The 23,142-nt window shown below is 25.0% G+C and overlaps 2 non-coding genes across 2 annotated transcripts; both read right to left on the reverse strand.

Moving 5' to 3' along the window:
* Positions 1 to 4,017: 4,017 nt before the first annotated feature.
* Positions 4,018 to 4,089, reverse strand: Trnat-ugu (transfer RNA threonine (anticodon UGU)). The gene has a single exon. It is a non-coding gene; the product is annotated as a tRNA-Thr (tRNA).
* A 429-nt stretch (positions 4,090 to 4,518) lies between these two features.
* Positions 4,519 to 4,590, reverse strand: Trnat-ugu (transfer RNA threonine (anticodon UGU)). Its single transcript has one exon. It is a non-coding gene; the product is annotated as a tRNA-Thr (tRNA).
* Between the last annotated feature and the right edge of the window lie 18,552 nt (positions 4,591 to 23,142).

The raw sequence follows: 23,142 nt of genomic DNA on the forward strand, positions 1-23,142 counted from the left end.
CAACTGAGGCAAATTTCTGTTACTATTAAAATTTACACATTCACGTCATTTAATTGCATGCCCTTTAGTTGAACAATCCTATTAACAAACTTCTTAGTATTAGCATATATGGAAAATTCTCGCAAAATACATGAACGTGAAAATCTACAAAAAATTAAAGGAAAAACTAAAATATTAGTTTTTTGCGCAGTAACAGGAGTAATTTATCAGTAATCTTTGTTTCCACCGAAAATCCGTTTTATTACATGGATTGTTCTATTAAACGGGTTAGAATTGCTTAATTTAATAGAACATTATGGCGACAACAAGCACAAAATTACAAAATTGAAAACTTCTTAGAAAAGTTTCATTTTATAAATTTAAAGCAGAAGTTTTATTTCGTCTTAGTCTCTAATGAGGACTAAGTTCATGTGATTAAATAAAAATTTCAAGTTACGAAATTAATTTTATTATCAAAATTACACAAAATTTTTGAATCCCGTCCTGTCATATCAATCCATAATGCGTCTAACTAAGGGAATATACGTGAGTATTTTCAATTTATATTTAAGTCAATTGACAATCTTTACTATTTTTTTTTTATTGGTAATATTAATTGAATTCAGATGGGAACCTTCTTTTCATCAAGTTAGAAATACCAAAACAAAATTTAATGATGGAAAGATTTGATTGAGAAAAGGTCAAATTTTTATCTTTTCGTATACCTACCTATAGTTTATTAAAACGAATAAAAAAAATATCAAAAAAAAAATTAAAATACAATCCAAGTTTGGTATAAAATTATGTAGTTACTCATGTATAATATATATGTGTGTATGTACATCGATTTTGAAAATTATTCAAAAATTTTTGGTAAGGAGGCGTGCAAAAAGTAAAGCAGAGAAAGATGAAGATAAAGCGAAAAAAAAGAGTAAAATAAAGATTTAATCTTTAATTCATCGTGAAACAGGTGCATCCGTATACATACTTTATCATATTGTAATAGTATTTTTTTGAATAAAAGGTGTAATTATCTTATGCTAAAATTCTCACGATTTCTACTAATATTAGTTTATCTACATTTTTATTATTTAATAGCGTGTTTTCTTTGAAAATTTTATTTTTTAATTATTTAAATTATTAGTGATGCGGTACTTATATTTTACCACGGATTTTTATCTACATATTATATTTTATAAAAGATAACGTTAATTTTGTTATAGGCAAATTAGTTTTAATTTTTTTACAAAACAATTTTCTTTCTTTGCCATTGTTGATTTCATACTTTAATCATTTTCTTATTTGAAATTTGATTGATGGTTTGTGACTTAAAAATAACAGACAACAAAGCTCAATTCTACTAATATCAATGTATTGTTCCTTTCCCATCTACTCGTATTTATAAAAAATATCCAAAAAATTTGGAAATAAAAAAAAAGTAAATAGGTAAGTGAACAAGATGTACATTATATATTTAATTAGTGGATCCGTTCAGTAAGAATTAATTGTATTCGTTAAGTAAGAGTTAATTGTTCGTAAATCAATAATCTATATACTTATTAATTTTTTTAAAAAAATTTTATTATCGAAAGCACTTATGAAAATTTTATTAATTTTAATTGCAATTGGAAATTATTTCTTTCGATATAAAATTAAATGTAATTAACGTAAGCGATAAAACCCCGTAAATTATAGTGAGTTAAACATTTTAATAATTACTCGCGAGTAATAACAAAAATGCGTAATTGATTAATGTTACTATAATTTTCTTCTTGGACAAAATCACTATTTAACAAAAATTTAATAAATGCTGCAATTTACATCATTCAATGTGTAACTACAATTTGCTTCAAAAGTCACAATATTTTTAAAAGTATGAGAGATAAAATATTGTGAAATAATGTGCAAAATGTATTTGCATATTTCGAAAGGCGCAAATTAATTTTTGAATCAAAATTTTAGTGTTACCTTGTTAGTGAAATATGAGGAAAATATTTTTGTCTGTAAGTCGGTTGCGCATACTTGTAATTTAATTTTAACTTTTATGATGAAATCATCACCTTCCTGATCACAATGAGTCCCAAAAATTAGATTTTTGTAATTTTTTCCCATTTGACAATTTCGACCACATTATTTTTGACATATTTCAAATGAATTTTTTATTTTGTCTTTCTTTATTAGGCTAATATTTATATATGGATATATTAGAACGAACGAATAGGTTATTTTGAGAAACTGGGCTGTAGGAATCATGCCTTTTTTACATTTCTATACATTTTTGAATTTATTTTTTTTTCGTGTTAGGCAACAAATTTTCTCAAAAATATTTGTATTTTCGATTTACTTCCATATGAGCAAGTAATGTAAAAAGCTTTTCACGGAAATGGGTTTATAAATAAAAATGTCTACATAAAATAATCAATTTGTGCTTCGTTAATTAAGCTTTTTTAATTAGAATATATTCTATTCTAAAGTGTTTAAGTATTAGAATAATTGTAACCATATATATAAATATTTTCACTATTTAATCGAACTAGCTTCATATATTTATATCAAACGTTTTGAATTTAATATTTTTACCAAAAAAATATCTTAAGTTATTCTTCAAAATTAATAATAACTCCAAATAATTTTGAACCACAAAAATCACAATATAATCACTTATACATATATATGTAAATCTACGGTCTACACTATACCCTTTCATTTTTACATACAATCACCTTATTTGCAAAAAAAAACCAATAAAAAAATTAAAATCAAATTTTATTGCATGTGCAAATTTTTAAGAGTCATTACTAAAAATTAATCCTCACAAAATTTCACAAATAATTACGTGATAATTTTTTTCTTAAATAACAAACCTTATATTACTTAATATACAAATAAACAATTACTTAGTCTTTTTTGTTCGAAATTTATTTCGTATAACAAATAAAATAACAATAATTAATAATTATCACCTCTATCTCAAATAATCGCTTAAGTACTTGTTTCTTTAAAATTCTAGAAAAAAAAAACTTAATATGTCGAATACTGATAAATAGATTAGTTAAGTCATTTACTTAACAAGTCAATATTTAAATTATTCATTATAAAATAAAAAAAAAATCTAAAAGCAAAAATAATACAAAAGAACTTTTTAAACATATTTATATATACATGTACATATAGACTATGATTAATAATTAAATAAAGTAAGTTTAATTATTAAACAACATTATTAATAAAAGAAAAATCAAACATTTAATTTTTTAATACATTCAAAATCAATTTTACGATAAGCACCTTATTTCGTCAAATTTGTTCGTCTCTCCAATTTGTAGATAGATACAAATTCTACACATATTATACGACAAAACCAAAAAAAAATCAGGAATAAAATTTGATTCGAGAAACGATCGTTGAAATTTGTAGTGAAGTGAATAACAAGTGATTCAAATTTTATTCTGACAAGAATTAAACTCAAAGACATAATGTGTATACTAAATATAATTCTAAAATTCAAAAGTCTTTGGATATGTATTTGTTTTCATCAATTTTCGTGTGTCAATATAAAATATTGACACACAAAAAGCACCCGAATCAAAATAAAAAAACACTCAAATTTTGTTAGCAAAGTGCTAAAAATAGAATTTATATTATAAACCTGGATTAGAACAAGCAACAAAAATTACCACTTTATTAGTCATATTGATATGCAATACATATGTATATATATATTTTTACACATAAATATAAATTTATATCATATACATATACACATATATATTTCGAAAAAAACATTATTTTAGGCGTTGAATGCAAGGTTCATTTAGATCTTCTTATGTAATTGGAAACGAAATTGAAAATATTGTGAAGTTAGAATGCTAAAATTCACAAGAAGTTTAGTTTTTTAAATTATAATTTTGATTAGCTTCGCAAGCCCTTAAACCCAGTTTCAAATTGATTTTAGGTAGGTATGAAAAAATAAATGAAAATTTTATTTGAACAAAAAAAAAAAACAAATTTTTAATAAAAATTTTCGATAAAAAAAAATGCCTCCTGTGAGGATTGAACTCACGACCCCAGGTTTACAAGACCTGTGCTCTACCACTGAGCTAAAGAGGCTATATTAAGATCGTTTAAAATTTTACAGTTTTTAAAATACGATTAAGATCTTTCAAAGCACAAATTATTTAATATTTGTTAAATTTTCTCAATTCATTTTTTTTTCTAAATATAAAATTCAATTAAATCCCTAAGATTGGGAGAATACTTTGTTTAATAAATTTATTTTTGCTATATTTCAGTACTCAAAAAACATTCAGTTGAAAACAATTATTGTTTTTTTTTAAAAACTCATTCTTTTCTGTTTTGACAATGTATGTTTGAGTATATTTTTCAAGTTTAATAAATTAATTACCTTGTTTAAAAATTTTAAAATCACCAAACCAAACATTTATTTGTCAATTATTGCTATCGACATTTAAATTAATTTTATTTTATATAATTGTTTTTTAAAGTAACGGTTATGTAAAAAAAAGTATTCTTCAAATTTGCCTCCTGTGAGGATTGAACTCACGACCCCAGGTTTACAAGACCTGTGCTCTACCACTGAGCTAAAGAGGCACATGAAAATGTGTCAGTCCATTCACCAACAAAATGACTTAGTAATATTAAAAATGTTGCTAGAATGTTAAATAATATTCTAATATTTTATTGTCTATGATATTCACGTAAACAAAAATCTATCAACATTTGATTAGCAACATTAAAGTTAAAATATTTTTTTATAGTTTTGAAAAATACTTTACACAAGTGCACACATACATTTTTAGTTGATCTTCATAATATTTTATATTGAAACTTGATGCAATGATTCATGTTATTGCTAAAAAGAGAAATTTCTGATGGAACTTGGGCATACATACATACACAGACTATATATTATGTATATATGAAATGAACACGTAGATATGAATGTAATTTTTTTTTATATTTAACACAACAGTATTTTACTTGTACAGATTTATTTTTATATGAAAAATAGAGATACAAAGCGACATTGTTATCACATTTCATTGTTGAAATGTTACATACTAAAAGTAACAGTAATGAAGTGACTTCATTTTAGTTTTTATATTTAAAAAAAAAAAAACATTATTTCAGTCTGCTTCACAGATTACGTTGCTTTGTTTGCTACTGTATATAGCAATGTAATTTGTTGTTTTGATTTTTTTTGCGAGTAATTCGTCACGGCAAGTACTACACTTGACAGCATTTCAAACTAAATGCAATGTAGTATCGCTGAATATGTGTAGACGTGTAGCATTAGAAACTACATTGAAAAAAAAAATAAATATAAAAGCTACAATTTGTAGCTGAGCATTGTTTTTAATGAAGAGAACAAAAAATTAAAAAAGAGAAAGATGAAAACATGTTCTTATTGTTGTAATTATATAGTCGCTTTGGTATGCCATATAGGTATATCAAATAAATATGAAAAGCATTCTTGTTGCTACATACAATGTTACTATTTGATATTATTTTAATGAATATTTTATAAGTGCATACTGTCCATGCCCATACATATTGTACAATACATATTACATGCAAATGTAATACAAATTGTATATATACATGCAATATACTTAGTACATAATTATATATTATTATTTTTGGTAAATGTTAGCTGCGCTGCATAATGAACAGAATATGTATATGAAGCAAGTTGCTAACCAAACCACTAGAAATTCGAACTTAATAGATTAATAAAATTTTAAATGCATTATGGTTTCTGTTATGAATAAATTAAGTAAGACATACGTAAAATAGTTAATTTTGGTTTTTTCTACTATTGATATACGGGTCCTTCCTTAATGAATTTATTTTATATTGAATATTTTAATCAAAATAGAAGACTTAAAGAAAATAAGTTCATGAAATTAAACTCGAGTTCTTGAAAGCATTTCAAAAATTAGACGCAGAACCATATATTAGAATAAATTTCTTAAGACTCGATTTTACACATTTGCAATACCTTTGTGTGTGTGATAGAAACATCTGTACCAAATTTCATGCTGCTACTGTCATTACCACTAGCTATTATTAATAATTTTGAGCTTTTTGGCTCAATTGATATATCAAAATTTTGCTGATTCGGTTGGTTGGCTTGTGACACTAGGAGTTGGCTTGTGTCAAAGCTCTAATATATGGCACCTTGCTGTTTTCAACAAGCTTTTCAATATTGTAATACTGACGATATACGATGTTTTTATTTTTTATACCATAAAATTCAAGTGTAGTAATTTAAAGTTTATATTTAAAATCTTTTTTTCTATTTTAAATATTTTCCCATTGGCGTTAAGCATTTTTCTTTCAATTAATTGTACAAAGTATAGAGGGAACAGAAGAACTTTTTTTTAATGTTTTCAAAATAAACTAATAAAATATAAAAGTTTTGTTTACTTTCAGTGCCGCGTGTCATAATTTGTTATTGTTATACGCACTCTTTCTTTTTCTCCTTTTGATTCCCAAGGACAATAAAAAATATCATGAAAACAAAGATTTTAACGCAAAAGCGAGCAGGCAAAATATGTAAAAAGTAAAAACTGAAATAAAGTTATTTCACTCCCTTAGTGAGATTTTTTTTATGCAAAATGTATTTTATACATACATATATTATGTATATATATATAAGTTTAAATATTTTATCCTGAAAGGATAAAATTCACAAAAGAAACTAACAATAAATTCAAAAATAGATATTAAAAAATAAAGTGGAAGAAAATCATTCCCAGAGCGAAATTATTTTGGAATTTTATAATGTTTTTGACATTTGAGGGATAAAAGAAAAAATAAGATATACTTTTGCAATCTTTAATCAGTTGATTATTTTAACGTTTGTAAGTATGCACAAAGACAATTTATAATTGTATAAGCATGTGAATTATAAATGGTTTTCGGTATACTTGCATTATAGAATCGTGGTGATATTAAGGTTCTGTTTTTCAACTAGAACAAAACCCAATATACATATTCTAAATTATGAAGAAATTTAAGGCTCATAAAATTTGCATTTAAATTTTGATCTCATACTCTGTTCCGTTAAATTTGAGAATAAACAATATAATAGGAACTTAATTCAATTCAAATATGAAAATGAAAGCTAAATGAAAGCTAAAAATTGCAATAATATTTTCAGTCCAAATAAGCAGGTACATAAAAGCAGTCAAAGTATATCTTTAGTTAGTATGATCCAGATTCATATAAAAATATTTTTGATGTGAAAGTCGAATTCAATTTTTGTTAGTAAAATGTGAACCTGGAAATCTTTCTAATGTTTTGATTTTTCAAAAATTGTGATGGGATCAAACAAGATCTTAGTCAAAATTTTTTAAATTTTATTGAAGATCTTGAAGATATTTAATTTTTCGTTTTTGATTCTTTTCGTGTTCAAAAATTTTTTACTACATTTAATTTAATTGCACTTTTTCATTTTAGTGCATTTTCCATGCTCTTCCATTTAGTTTTACTTTACGTTGACATTGAAATTAACTCTCTTTTGTTTTTGAAAATTCAGACTTTGAATGATCCCAAGATTAAAATATTAAATTCAATTGATAGTAAACTCAATAGTCCGAGAAAATCTTTTGTATTTAGATTCTTTAATTTATTAAGGCTTAAAAAATTTTGACTAAATATTTTAAATCTAATCTAAGTTTTGAATTTAGAATTCAATGGACTCTTAAAATCCATCGTTCTATTTTAACATTTACTCCTATAAAATGTAAGTTTCGTAGTTGGTTGATTTATTCGAAAACAGCATTTACAATTGTAGTTCATATAAAACAAAAGCAAAAATTAGTATGAGATTAAACTCATAATGCCTCATAATTTCCATGTGAAAAAATTATCATCATTAATACGAACAACGGGTAAATGGTGGAGGTATGAACAAGTTCATATAGTTTTAGTATAAAATGTTCCACACTGTTTTATACAATAAACTTTTTACTGATTTTCAGTTTTTTTTATTTCACATTTGTGAAAAAAAGAATGTATAAAGGTGTTTAAGACAAATTGGAATAAAAATAAAACTGCATTACCAAGGATTAAAAATTTGACATTGTATAAAATTCAAGAATGTCAAGCAATTCAAGGATCCAACTTACAAGGTCTTTCTGCAAAATGAATAACTAAGCAAGCAACACTTTTTTTTTTTTTTTGGATTTCCTTGATTTAATTATAATCTTTTTTGTTTTTTGTTTTATTCATCTGCCTTTTTTCTATTACTTAAGGTTTACCTCACTTACAATTACTTCTTAGGCAGTCACATCGTCGTCATTTTTCACATTTAATGCTAAAAAAAAAAAATAATTTTTTTTTATTCTTAATTAAATTTTTTTTCTGTAATACGTTTTTCATGATCTTAAGAGAAACACTGCAGGAGGTGAACTGAAAGAAAAAGTACTGTAAATTATACCTAAAAACAATTATTCAAATAACAAAAGGTGATAGAAGGTGAGAAAACTGAATAACTTTATTTCGTGATTTTCTCGCTAGCCTTTCTTCTAGCAGTTTTATTTCTCTGTCTTCGAAGGTTGTCAATGGAATTTATTTTACAAACATTTAATAAATTCATAAAATTACATTTTGCGGCTGGGCAGTATTGTTACTTCATAACTTTGTGTGTTAAGTGATGTGCTAAGCATAACTAACACTTCATTCAATTCTTAATAACAACTTGTAAAATTATTTGTTTAATCACGCGTGCTCATTAAATTGATGTAGGTCTCTAATATTTTCACAAGTTATAATACTGAGTTCACAAAAATATTTAATTATTGTCGAGAAAAGGACCGAAAACCAAAAACGTACAATTATCACGAAAATCATTTTAAATTTTGCATACCTAAGGACACTAAAGATTTAGTGAAAGGAAAATCGAAAAAAAAATTTTTTTTTCTTTTGTACCGTTTTTCCATATTTTTAATTTTCATTTGATTTTCTAAACGGCATCAAATGGTATTATCGCCATTTGCTTGAATTTGTTCCACAAAAAAAAAACAAAAATCTTTTTTTGTATTTCTAAATTGAAAACTTTGAAAATCGAAAATTTGTAGAAAAGAGAAATGAAGAAGAAATGAGAAAGAGGGAAAAAGGATATTAAAATTCTTATTGGCTCATTGAATTTATCAAAATGCGGTTTGGTTTTTAATTATAATTTTAATATTATAAGAAAAATGAAGATAGAGAGGAACAGAAAAAAAGAAGAAGAAATCGTTTAAAAGCAAGAATGTGAAAAAAGGGAATCTTATAGGATTGTTTTCATTTTTCTTTCCCCTCTATGAAATTTCCTTAATAAAATGGTAAGGTTATCCGTATAAGTGTAAAATGTTAAAGAAATACACGAGGCTTAATCTAGTAAAAGTGTTTTGATAAGGATAAATTAAGGATTAAGTGAACGAAGAAAAATACATTGAGATTTTAAAAATTTGAGAAATAATTAAAATGCGTAATATGTCCAGAAAATCTTAAGTTCTCATGTAAGACGGTTCTTCATGCTTTGCTATTTATAACGACATACAGACTGCACATTAATAAGTGTACGCTAACATCATCTCTTAACAAACTGTTAACTTCGCTCTGTTAATACAAAAAACTTATGAATTACGAAATTCAACACAAAAATCCCCTAATTCCTTAAATATACACTATCATCTTACATTGTTTTAAGGTGTTATGTTAAAAGTTTCGAGATTAAGGTTTTATTTTAGATTCTAGAAAACGAATTTTTCCACAACTATATATTCGAATATGGCTCGAAATACAATCAAATTAAAATACAGGGCTGTAAAACTTGTCATAGAAAATTTAAAGAGGATCTTTGAATAACTCACTAAAGAAAACCTAGAAACTATTATCGTAAGGCTAAGAAACTTCCTCAAAATTAAATTATTTTTTTTTTAATTTTCTTTTCTCGATTAATTTTTCATAAAAAAAAAACAAAAAAAAATATTAATGATTTCCTTCCTTCCTTTATCCTTCCTGAATATCCTTATTTCCTGTCTATGAGCATATAAACTCTTCTTTATTTACTTACTTGTAAATTGTAAATTTAAACTTCGAAAAAAAAATGAAAAAGCAAAATCGTTGCACTACTTTTTTTTTATCTTGGTCCTTCAGTTTATACATTTGAACTACAACTAAACAGGGTGAGAAAAAGAAAACAGCACTTTTGAAATAAACACCTATCTACATAAATATCATGTAGTGAGTATGTACGAGTACATAAAATTTCTCACAACGTACATATATAAAACCAAGGAAGAATCATTTCTAATCCCTTATTCTTATTCAAAATCTAAATCTAAGTCAAATTCCAGCTTCTTTCTTCCGTATTGATTGTAATATCGTTAATTGCTGAGTCGCTTATTCAAAATCCGAAGAAGCTACAGACTTGAAATTTGGAATTTAAGAGTGTAATATTAATTTACTGGAACCGATATTTCAAATAAAACGTTTCGGAAAGGGTTATAAAGAAATCAAAAAAAAAAATTAATTATGTGGCAAAGCATAAAAATGTGAAAAGATCTAGAAAATCTCTTTGACTTTTTGTTCGAACACCATTATTCAGAAACTGTCGTGCACTGTAAGCAAATTTACTCAACATAGTTTTACCACATGATATGAAAAACTTTCAAGAATGCATTAAAATATTTGAATATTAATCCAGTGAAGTATCTTAGTTAGGCGAAAAAGAAGAGCCCCAAATCCTCTTAAAAATCTTCTCAAATATTTTAGTAGTTTTCCATTTTCGAAAAATTTTTTCAATAAAGTTTGTTTAAGAGTACCAGGTAACTTAATTTTTGTAAAGACTAAAATTAATCTTTTTACTTTCTTTTTTTGTACAAAACTCCTTTTAGCTTTTTGCTTTGAATATTAAATATTTATAGATTTTTTGTATTTTTAGCAAATAATTCACAAACCGATGTTGTTTTGCTATTAAAAGTTCCTTTCAACATGAGTTAAGTTAGCACAATTTTTTTTAGTAGTTGAGGTTTGTAATAATTAATAATTTTGGCACAAGAATTAGCGGCTATACGATGAAGATGAGCAAAAAGCAATCAAATATTTTCTAATGATTTGCAAATGAGTAATGCTTCGCAGTTTTTTCCTTTAAGAAAGTTGAACTTGTTAGTTTTTGTCAAGACAAGATTAAATTATAATCAAAATTTTGTCAGTCAATGGCTTAAAAAACTAGTAAATTAGTGAAATCTTATATCTTTCTATTTTGTGATAAGAAAGTTTTAAGGGTAATCTCTAAATTTGTCCCTTAATTTGTAAAATTTTGATTTATAGAAGATTTTGAAGAAATCAGAATAAAAATGAAATAGGAATAAAATTAGACGATTAAACAGGGAGGAGGGAGTGCCAGATTTATTTTCAAAATTCTTATGTGGTGCAATTCTTATGTGGTCAGTACGTTTTCAGACGTACTGACGGACTGAAAAATGAAATTAAAAAATGCATATTTTTTTGAAAAATATTCTTAAAAGATTTGAGTGTTTTGTCTATTTTCTTTTCGTTTTTTACAATATTTGTTTTATTTTTTAAATTTGTCAAAAGTAAGAACAAATATTTGAACAATTTGAACAATTTGAACATATTTATATTATAAGTTATTTATTTTGCTTGTGCTTCAAAAGATCCTTTCGTCCTGCTTATTAGTTCAATTTAAATATAAAAAAAGCTAAAATTTGTAGTAACGTTCTCCTAATATTTGTAAGCAAATAAGGAGCAAATAAAAAATGCAGTATTTTGCAAATTCATAGCTATTGCTTTTTTATTTTCATTTACCAAAATAAGTAAAATGAAATGATTGGCATTTAAGATGGAACGAATCATAAAATTAAATTTTATTAAATTGTTCACAGGGGGCATTTATTTATATACGTAAATCACCAAAGCTTAAAAAGGAACTTGTAATGTTACAATATGCAGAATAACCCATAAATGAACACCGAAATAAGCCAAGAGCTCTTAAGTTTTAACGTCCTTTTCTTATTTAATAAGAAAATCGAATATAGGCTTGCATTTACTTAAAAATAATTCGAAGGAATTGTTCACAAAATGTTTGGTAAACAGCGAAGTTTATTTGATTGTTTGTAAGTTTGACAGATGAAATTTCTTATGATTGATACATTTAAAAAATTTAAGGGTAAGAAATGCAAATTACTATTAGATACCTAAGTATTGAAATTTTTGCTAGTTTTTCATTTCACAATAAAATCAATAAAATTTTGATCGAATCAAACAAAATAAATGAGGAAATTTTGATAGTGTAAACGCATTGACGTGTAAAATAAATTAACAGGCTGGCAATAGAATCTATTTTTTCTTTTCTCTCTCATGGGATCTATCATTTTTCCAAGAAAAAAAGAGAAATATTACAATTTCCTAACTTACATGATTTTGGCAATCCATTATTTTAGTAAAACAAGTAAAAATTTTTAATAAGACTACTGGAACACATTCCTTAAGAGAGTATTATAAAAGCTGGATTTATCAATTGAAATTAATTTTATTTCAATTTTAAAATGAAAAAAATATTTGAATTTGTTGGATCTAAAAATTGAAACTCAGCTGTTTTCATAGCAAAACTATTTTTTCTACTGCCATGTCAGTCATGTTTTATGCGTCAATTATTGTAGCAAAGTAGTTAGAATAACGAAAAAATTAAGAGAAAAATTACCTCCGAATCAGGTCTCATTATACTCGTACGAATGTATGTTCCAGGAAGTATAATTAAATTGAAATATAATAAAAGCTGTTAAGATATCATGAGTGCTTATGAAAGCTGCCGTACAAATTCAAAAGTCGTTTGGCATGATCTCAGAAATTATAGATTCTACAATATTGAAATTTCGCACAAGCAAATATTTTATTACGGCTGTTCTATTTTATAAAATTAGTTGAAATTTCTTGACTTCTGGTAGCTGCCATACACCTTCAAATGTCAATTGGTTTTATGTTTTGGAAACTGTTAAAATTACAATGCTGAAATTTTGAATAAACGAATAAAAAACCAGAAAAACTTATGGAACAGTGTTGCAATCAACACACATCATTTAAAATTATTTATTCGAACGGGTATCACAAAGTTGACACGGTCAACTCTATCTACTCTCGTTTTTTATTTATTTTTTATTTTTCTTTTAACATACTCAGAAAATTTTCTTCATATATGTAGTATCTATGTATGTAACTACTTCTGTAAATTTTAAAGGGTGCACAATTTAAAATTTTAATATAAATTCGATTTTGAATTCAACATGAGTTTGAAATTGGTTGAAGGAATTTTGATTTGTTTGATTAGATATTTAGTTTTTTTAAAGAGTATGTGCTTTAAAATAAAACAAAGGAACGATTCGATACATATGTACATATATGTATGTACATGTAAAAAGGGATTTTTCTGTTCCTTATTCAAAGCCTATTAATCTTTAAATGTTGTCTTTTTTTGGGAGCTGACGTATTTTAAAATATTTATTGTTATTAAGTATTTGATTGTTTTGGAAATTTGTAACAGGAAATTTGCAATGGTTGAATGAAGTGATTTTATTTTTCGAAAATTGAATTTTTGGAACACGTGACGCAAACAATTCTTTTATCCCTAAAAAAAAATTTCCTATGTTACAGGATATTAAACTTTAAATAAATTTTTTGAGGAAAATTTAATAAATATTTTCTTAATACTCAAAGATTAAAAGACCCAAAGGTATAATTATAAAAATCTAACATTTTTGAATTTTAAAAATAATTAGAGAAATGAAATTGAATTTAATTTGGAATAATTCACAAATACTTCAAAAATTTTTCAAAATAAATTTCTCACGATTTGTTTACACTGTTTTGTTCGAAATGCTATAACAATTACATTAATTCACTTGTTTAGGGAGAAACGGGTTACACAAAACGAAAAAAAAAATTTTATACGAAAATTATACGAAAATATCACACTCACTAATTGTCTCGTTGAGTAACAAGGTGTGATACAGAATGTGTGAGGCATGTTGATGTCGAAAATCTTATTTCAATAATTTTTTTAAAAAAATTTCTGCCATTTGGAAAATATTTAATTAAATTTCATATCTTAATTTTTTTATTTTATACATTTTTTATAGTTGCAATTTATATAATTAAAATTTATAAATTTTCTCTGCCATTTTTGGCACATTTCCACAAAATTTTAGAAAAAATGTGCCTATTAATTTAATTATGTTTGCCTGTCTAGATAGATAATTTCTTACGAATGTTATAGCGAAAGTCCTGAAAAAATATTTAATAGGTAAAGTATCTGAAAAAAATGTTGACAAACTAAACAGAATTTAAAAATTTTGTCAACACAGAATGATCACAAAGTATTTCTTATATTATAAAAAACCTTTAACAAAAATCAGTCTGTGGAATTAACCCTCATCTGGTTTTTCTTTCTTCTTCACGTCAAAATGGATATATCACAAATTTCTCTATCTAGTTTTACTGCTTAAAGCTTTCAAAATATCAGTCTTCAGTCTGTTATTTCTTCGACGCTCTCAAAGCAAAACTGTAACAACTATCGTTCTATTACTCTTAAATATCAATTTATTAATCAGCAATACTATTCAATTGCTTTACACCATTTGTACATAATGAATGTATGAATATAAATTTTTCAAAAGAGTTTTCTCCTAAATTTATGCAAAATTATATGATAATCTGAGAAGATCTCCAATAGATCGTTTCCGCAATTCAATTAGACTAAACTTATAGATTTCTAAATACAAGCTGTACTCTTAACTTGTTAAAGCGAAATGCGCCATTTAACAAAGTCACGACTTTAATCGACTTTATAATTTTTTTTTTGGTAGACGGATTAAAAATTTCTACTTATAATGCTTTAATAAATTTTTCGTGACTATAAAAGACGTCAAAATTTTTTTCAACACAATTTTCCAACATTTTTTTTCTTTTAGCTTTTTTAATATGTTTTACCTTCACATTTAATATTATTTAAAATCACAAAAAAGAAAACAGAAAAAAAGAAGGATACAAAAATTATCCTTTTATAAAAATGAAAATTCAAAAAAAAAAAATTGTCTTTGTCTTGTGTGCCATTTTTGTTTTTGTTCCAAAATGACTGTATCTGTTAGCTCTTTGGTATGTCTGAGAGACACTGTTTTATATTTTAAAATACAAGCTCATATTTAGATTAATACTCATGTATAATTGTTAGTAAAAGTCATTTAGAAATTGAACAAAATTTGGGATCAATTCGAAATTTATTTGAAAGGCAATAAAGTTTTGTATAAAGGAAAATCCGCGTTTATTTTCTGACTTAATCTTCATATTTTCTAATCTTCGGTTATTTGGTGTAAAAAATGTATTGGAAAAGAGTCCCAGAAATATTTTTTCTTAAACAGCGTTTTCTTTTTTTGAATTCTATCTTTACAATTAATAATTTACATTCCAAGTCTCCTGATGTTTTATAATACTCTATACAGAAAGTGTTCACACTTATGCTCCTACTTTAGGCGTTAATGGTGCAGCTATGTACTTTAATTTAAATAATATTTTAGTTGGAATTCTTGTAAAGTTTTTTTTTTGTTAGAGAAATTCAATATTATTTTGTGTAGATTTTGTACATATCAAACATAAGATGAGATAATAACGTTCTAACGCGCTCTAAAATGAATCTTAAAAAATTTTCTCAAAAAAAAAAAAAAATATTTTCATCCTACATTTTGTATTTTCCATTTTGTTTTTGTAAATTATCACAAAATAAAATGAAGGCAGGAGGTCTGATTTCTTTCAGTTTCTTTTGTTTTGGAAGAAAAGAAAAGCTTCATATGAACTTGTTATTGTTGGAATAGTTAAAATTTTGTTAGTATCTTACGGTTCGTATAGGCATGTATACAAGATGCTTCCCATAAACTTGTAAATGTTTTGAACTATGATAAATTAAATCCATTTACAAAGAAAAATCAAAAGGGGGAAGAAATAGCAATGCAGATATGATCGTTATCGGGCTGTATCCGGTTGATATTAAAAAGTTGCAGACTTCTCTCTCATACAAAAAATTACAATTATGACATCAAAGCTTTTTAACATAAAGAAACTATTAAGCTCTTGCTTTACAGGATATTCTTGCTCCTTGTTATTTCTGAAAGCTTTAAAAGTTTTGCTATATCCTTTATTATACATTTTCACCACAACCTATGTAATTTCTTGCTAAAAATTGAATAGAAGAATTATTAAATAAATTTTTGGCCTTATATGAAACACGCTGTACTTATTATTACGTTAACATCTAAAATTATTAAAAATGAAATATATTAATTTAAGTACATATGCATGCAAGAAAGATGTTGAATGTGATATACCTTTAAAGGACATTTTGATGTTGCCAAAACAAAAAAAAAAAAACAAAAATAAAGAAATCAAACTCTATTTGTGTCCTTTCATTTCATTTTGTATTATTTCGTACAATATGCCACAATTTTTATAATAACAAATTTTTAATTTTTGTTTTGTTTTTTGTTTTTCTGAAAATTTTTCAAATTGAGAAGCATTAAAATGAAATGAGGATGCTATTGTTCCGAAAAAATGAGGTCGTTTTTATGTAATTATTTAGACCTGAAAAAATTGTAGTGCATTATTTTTTTTGGAATTCCATTAAATTATGACATACATGTTTTCATAAACATTATTATTTTAGTTTTATAAATTGAAAATGGAGTTTTGAATAAAAAAATTTAATAAATTAGTGCAAAAATATTGTGGAATTGTAGTGTGGCTGTGGCTCTGGCACGATATGTTAAAATAAATGTAGAGTTAAAATCTAAATTTTGGAATCATTAAATCAGTTTCAAATTTTAATTTGTTAAATTAATTTAATAATAAATTTATATAATTTATATAATAATAAACTATTTTATTAAATTATTTCAAATTATAGATTTTGAAGGTATGTAGATGTAAATACTACTAAATGTGCAAAAAATTTATATGAAACCAAAGCTTGGTAAAGTGATAACTGTTGAACAAATCAGAATCCTTCCTTAAAAGCAATTGCTCTACAAAAATAATATTCTCATTTAGAATTATTGCCTACTTTTAGGATGAGAATAAAATTTATAAGAAATGCTAACATAACTGTTTACTACAATTGCTCATTTAATGAGTTAAGATGAACATTTCATTTTTTAAAAGCAAGACATTTTCCGTCTGTTCTTTGTTTTTATGGAAAATCGAAAAAGCTTAAACTTTCGTAAAATAAGGAACCGAAAGTTGAAATTTTCTTCCAGCAAAATCAAACTAAAACGTTTATTAATTCTTAAAAAGAGAACGCAATAAAAGTAACAAAAATATTTTCTGTTCCGCTCACACATTAACGCTTTTTCGCAATCTTATTAATTTTGAATGCGAATGTTGAAAAATCAAATTTTAATATTTAAATAAGGTCAACAATATTTTCAGGAAATTGGAAAATTACCGCAAATTCATTGTTAATTTCAATATTGAAAGGATTAAAGTAAAAGTCCCAATATCATATGTGATTTCTTCTAATAACTTTAATTAACTAAGTTTTTTTTTATAGCCTAAGTTTTTGTCCTATAACCAAAAATTTACAATAACCTTTGGAATCACAAATTACTATTAAAGATTTTCGATCATAATTGAATTTTTCTTATATTATCACTGTTGATACCTATTTATAACACATGCAGAGTGACCCGAAACTAAATGGAGAACAATTTTTTTGAGATATTTTGAAAAATGTTAAGTTTTTTTCAAAATTTTATGTTTAAGTAATTTTAGTCAAAAACGGTAAATCTGCCACATGTATAACATCACAACCACATGCGTAATCGTTATATATGCAGGTCGTTATATAGGTCTATTAATCGTCACACATTGCCTAAAATTTAATAGCTTGAAAGCTATTAAAAATAATTTTTAACCCATCAAAGTCCTAGACGTCCGAATTCACCTACCCCACACAAACAATTTTTTTTCTAAAAAATTTCAAACTCTCGGGGAGTGACACCTTCACTTCAGTTACGGACCATCCTGTATAGACAATATTAATTTGATAAAGAAAAATTATACAAATATGCATTTGATATGTGGGGAAGATATTAAAACTTACATAATATAACTTTGAGGGGAAAATATCATAGAAAATTTTTTAATCTTATTCAAAACTTTTGAATAAATTTGTTTAAAAAGTTTCTTGAACATTTTAAGTTTTCGCTTATATAAATTTTAATCTGTTATATTATATAAGTATAGCAATCCTATTTGTTTTTCATAGCGAAATTGAATTTTTCTGATCTAAATCAAATTACTTATATTGAAAACTTTAATATTTTCTCTAACTTTACGTCAAATAAGAAAAGCATAGTAAAAAATTTTAATTCTTTCTCACCTAAAGCATGGTTACTATAAACTTTTGCTCAAAAAAAAAAAATTATATGAAAACTTTTACGAATAAGAAGGAATAAGAAAAATGTCCTTTTTCCCTTTTACAGGTAAGTAAGTACTTATATACAAAAAAAAATATGAGAAGAAAAAAGTTTCTAGACTATTATAAGTACTTTAACATTTCTGATCTTGTTGTCTCACTCTACCGGAAGATAAGTGAAAACTAAATGAAAAAAAAAAATAATTTTCCTTTCTTCCTTATTACTTTATTTATTTAATCTTTACTACACTAAATTTTCCCCAGTCAGACTTTTTGAAAAAATGTTTTTACTATTTATTCAACTATACAGCAACATTTTTTTTTCTGTGAACAAATTTTTATCGAAAAATTAATTTGTTTTCTTTTTAATGGTATATTGATCTACTGCCTGTCAGTCCCACTCCCATGTTAACTTGTTCCAACCTAATATCAAACTAAATTAATTTTTTTCTACGAAATCTATATTCCTTGTAGGAGACTTTAAGCATGCTACATTTCTTGTATGGCTCCGTAAGAATGTTTTCAAAGCAGTAATTTGAGCTTAGGATAGTCCTGAATTTTAGGTGAATTTTAAACACTTTAATTTTAATTAATTTTAAATTTTTACAATTTGAAGCAATTCGAATTATTTTAACAAGCATTGTAAGTTAGATAACGTGTATATGTAGATACGTGTGTATGAAGACATGTGTACATACGTGTATTAAATGGAACACTTAACTACTAGTGTTCTCTAACTAGTCCTATATAGCTAGTTTCTTTCTTTTACTTTTAAAGGAAAAAATTAAATATAAATTTCTTCTCTAAATTTTTCTCAATTTTAATCAGAGCTACATAATGATTTTTTATATGTGCGTATTATAAGTTTTATAATACGCACATTCATACATATAAAATGCTTCTCAAACATACATAGATATATACATTCATGGATTAGCAAAAAATGAAAAACCCCATATAACAATTAAAGAATAGACAAATTTTTAAAATAAAATGGTAATCTTCAAAACCAAGAGATTTTATACTATAAAGAGTATGGAATAAGTGAAAAAATGTGCTTATGAAAGCATAATTATACAGTGAGCCTGCTATTATTGCAAATTTTTGTAATGTTTATTAAGATTCACTTACATTTAAATGAAAATTTCAATATGTAAAAATATGAGCTTTTTTTCTATACTGTTAGCGTTTTAACAACGGCTGAAAAGTTGGCCATACTAAAACGATAAAGATTTCATTATACGAATGCTATTTTTTAAAATGTTTTTACACAAAATTCCACGCTATATTTAAATCAAATAATTATAATTCAAGGCCAAGTTTGCTGTATTCGTATGTATATACAACATTCACTTACTAACGCACATATTGTCGATTAAACATTTTCTTTATTTCTTCCTTCTAAAATTATTAAAGGCAGTAGCTCTACTCATACACATAACTATATCATAAATCTGTAAGTAATACATAATATACATAGATATGAATATATATATAATATGTTTTTAGGTATTTATTATCTTTGTTTGTATATTTTTATTAAATTTTCATAAGTTTTTATATGAGCTTTTAAAAGGATTTTTGGATTTTGGTTGTGTGTTAGTTAAGTTGGTTTTTGGGGATTTTTTTCGGAATAGTTTAATTTTTATTGTATTTATTGCTATTCGTTTTCTTTTTCTTTATTTTAATCGAGTTTGGTTTTCTTACAAAATTCATTTTCTAAATTAATTAAAATTTTAACGCTTTTTTATTTTGCAAAAAGAAAAACGAAAACGAAAGTTGTTTTTTTGTTTTCTTAATAATTTAGAACTTGTAAAATTAAAGTTTTCGGAGGGTGGGGGCAGAAAAGATTTACGAACAAATTAAAAATTCATTTTCCAAACTAATAAAATTTGATTGTAGACAAGAAGTTTCTTTGTTTATAATTGTTTTACTGTTTGGGGAATTTTTTTTTAATTTATTTTGAAAAGTTGCAATAAAAATGCAAAAATTGCTTAAGATCTGTTTCGGAATTCAGTTTAAGTTAGCTTAAGTGAAAAATTATTTGTTAAAATTATTATTAATATCAACAAAAACATTATTTATCTGTAGACGCTTATTTTTAGATTTTTAGAAGGTTTTTTAATATGTTTGCAATAATGAAGTATTAAAATATTAATTATTTTAAAAATTATTTAAATAATTTTTCTAAATTTTTTTAATGTACATACAACATATAATGGTTTACTATAAAGTATTGCATACTTTTAGGATGCGGGGGAAAGAAAAAACTTTAAGCATAGTCGAATTATACCGGTTAAGATCAATTAATCTGCATGTAATTATACCTATTAATATAAAGATATCTTCCGTTGGCGTTTTTGTTATTGCACATATTTGGAAAAGCTGTTAGTTTCGGAAAAATCAGATTTCAAACCGGTTATTTATTAAGAAGAAACGATGAGAAAAATTAAAAAAAAAAATGTCTTACGTAAGTCAATTCAAATGGTCAATTTTAACGACCATCGTGTGTTTATTGCGAAGCTAGTAAATTAATTTCTTCCTTCGCATAAAACCTTCGAGCGGAACCCCTTTGAACAGAATCATATAACCCTATACAATATTTATAATAATACTTTTTTTTGAAGAATTTTCAAATATCCTTAGTTTTTAATTTTATTTTCATTTTCGTATTACGACTAAAATCAAAATCTAATACTGTTATCCTTTATTTACAAGTTTTTGTTGCAAGAAAATTTAAAATTGAAGAATTCTTAATAAATAAAATTGTAAGACCAAAGTAAAAACGTTTTATCTCAAGATTGCCTACTTTTTAACATTTCTTTATTACATTAAACTTTTCATAAATGTATTTATGTTTGTATAATTGTTCAATAACTTCATGTTCTCTTCTTGGTATTTTTACGTTTCTTCTCAAAGAATTGTAACCAACTACAAATTAAGTTTTTTTTATTAACTTTAATATAAGTATATGGGTATGCGGATCGGGCATAGGACATAACTACTTTAAGAGGTTAAAAAATGAAAATTACTGTACGTGACCTTTAAGAAATGTGTTAAAAAATAGTGAAAAATTTTGTTTCTTTTATTGGTTTTGTGTAATACCCACAACAAGAATGTTTTTTGGGGTTAAATTATGCCTGTTATTTATATATACATATGTATACCAATTTATTTTTAGATTTCAAATGAAGTTTCCTATACGCACACATTTCCCGCAAATTTGAAATTGCGAGAAATATTACGTTTAATTCAAAATTCAAAAATTGTAAATAATATTCATGTATGGAGAAATTTTAAATCATACGTGAATTATTGTGTTCCTGAAATATAAAAATTTATTATAGTTTCTAAGTACTAACAATAAAAAAACATAGTTGCATTAAATTTGCTGTAACCAAAATCAAGTATTTTAGCAACAATAACAATAATATTAACATTTTAACTTATGATAATGAACCTTAGATTATTACGAGTTGTGCTCAATATTAAACATATTACTGCATACTCTCTTCTGCTACTTAAAATTAAATTTTAGGATTCAAAATCAAAAAGGGAAAACTAACTTAAGATAAAATTTGGATTACTTACATATATAAAAGTGAACGCATACACAAATATCACAAACATGAAATAAGAAAGCGAAAAAATAGAACAATAATATAAAAAATTCGAATCAAACCGAGGGTCTGTAGAGTAGTACTTTTCCCTTGGACAAGTGAAAATACTTCTTTTTCAAATTATACAGCTTTTTTGTGTATGTAGACTTTATAAAATGTTTGTGGCATTTTAAGGAATTTGAGGGGTCACAACTTTTGGAGGAGGTGATAAGAAAAATTTCCTTATATAGAAATGAGTTTCCAGTAAAAATTTTTATTTGTATACGAAATTGCTTCTCAAAAGGTTAGGAATTTTGGAAACAGACAGACCGACGGACAAAATTAGACTAATAAGCACATTATTTCAATTTTTTTTTTGGGGGGAAAATACTTAAAATTAAGAAAAATTTTTAATATCTTTTAAGAATCTTGTACAATATTAAGTATGATAATCAAAACGAAAATTCATAATATCAACAACAAGAAGCGCAACAACAACAACAATAAAAAATAATAGCCCTAAAAAACCATAATGTTTTCCTATCTCTACATTAAAGTTCAGAAATTTTACTTCAGCTTAAAGCAATAATAAAAAAAAAAAATAGGAAACCAAAGTATAAAAATTTTTTATGAAAAAAAAAAAACAACAAGCTTGCCCAAAGCTTTCAAAGTGATTTTATTTTTGAAGAAGTTGTTATCGTCCTGTAACTTGTATTTTTATTTTTTTTGCCTTGTTTTTCATGAGAAATTTTATGATTTTTAAGAAAATTGGGCACATACCTTTGCCAATTTTTTTTTCAGTACTAAGAAGAAAAATTCTAATTTTTGTCTTTTTTTTTTATTTTTTTCGGAATAAATTTGATGAAGTCAAGTTATTTTCATTTTAATTTTGGAATATAAAAAAATTAAAATAAAAGGAACAAAAAAAAAATAAAAATGGAGAAAGAGAAAAAGTGAAAAAGGGCGTTTAACATGAAAAAATTTTTAACAATTTTATTGTAGTCACGTTTTATTTAGAGGTGAAAGGTTTGTTTGCTCTGTAAAATTTTAGATTATTTTTTATTTCCTATA

Source organism: Condylostylus longicornis, unplaced genomic scaffold (assembly GCF_029603195.1).
Source record: "Condylostylus longicornis isolate FDR11 unplaced genomic scaffold, ASM2960319v2 ptg000018l, whole genome shotgun sequence".
NCBI lineage: Eukaryota > Metazoa > Arthropoda > Insecta > Diptera > Dolichopodidae > Condylostylus > Condylostylus longicornis.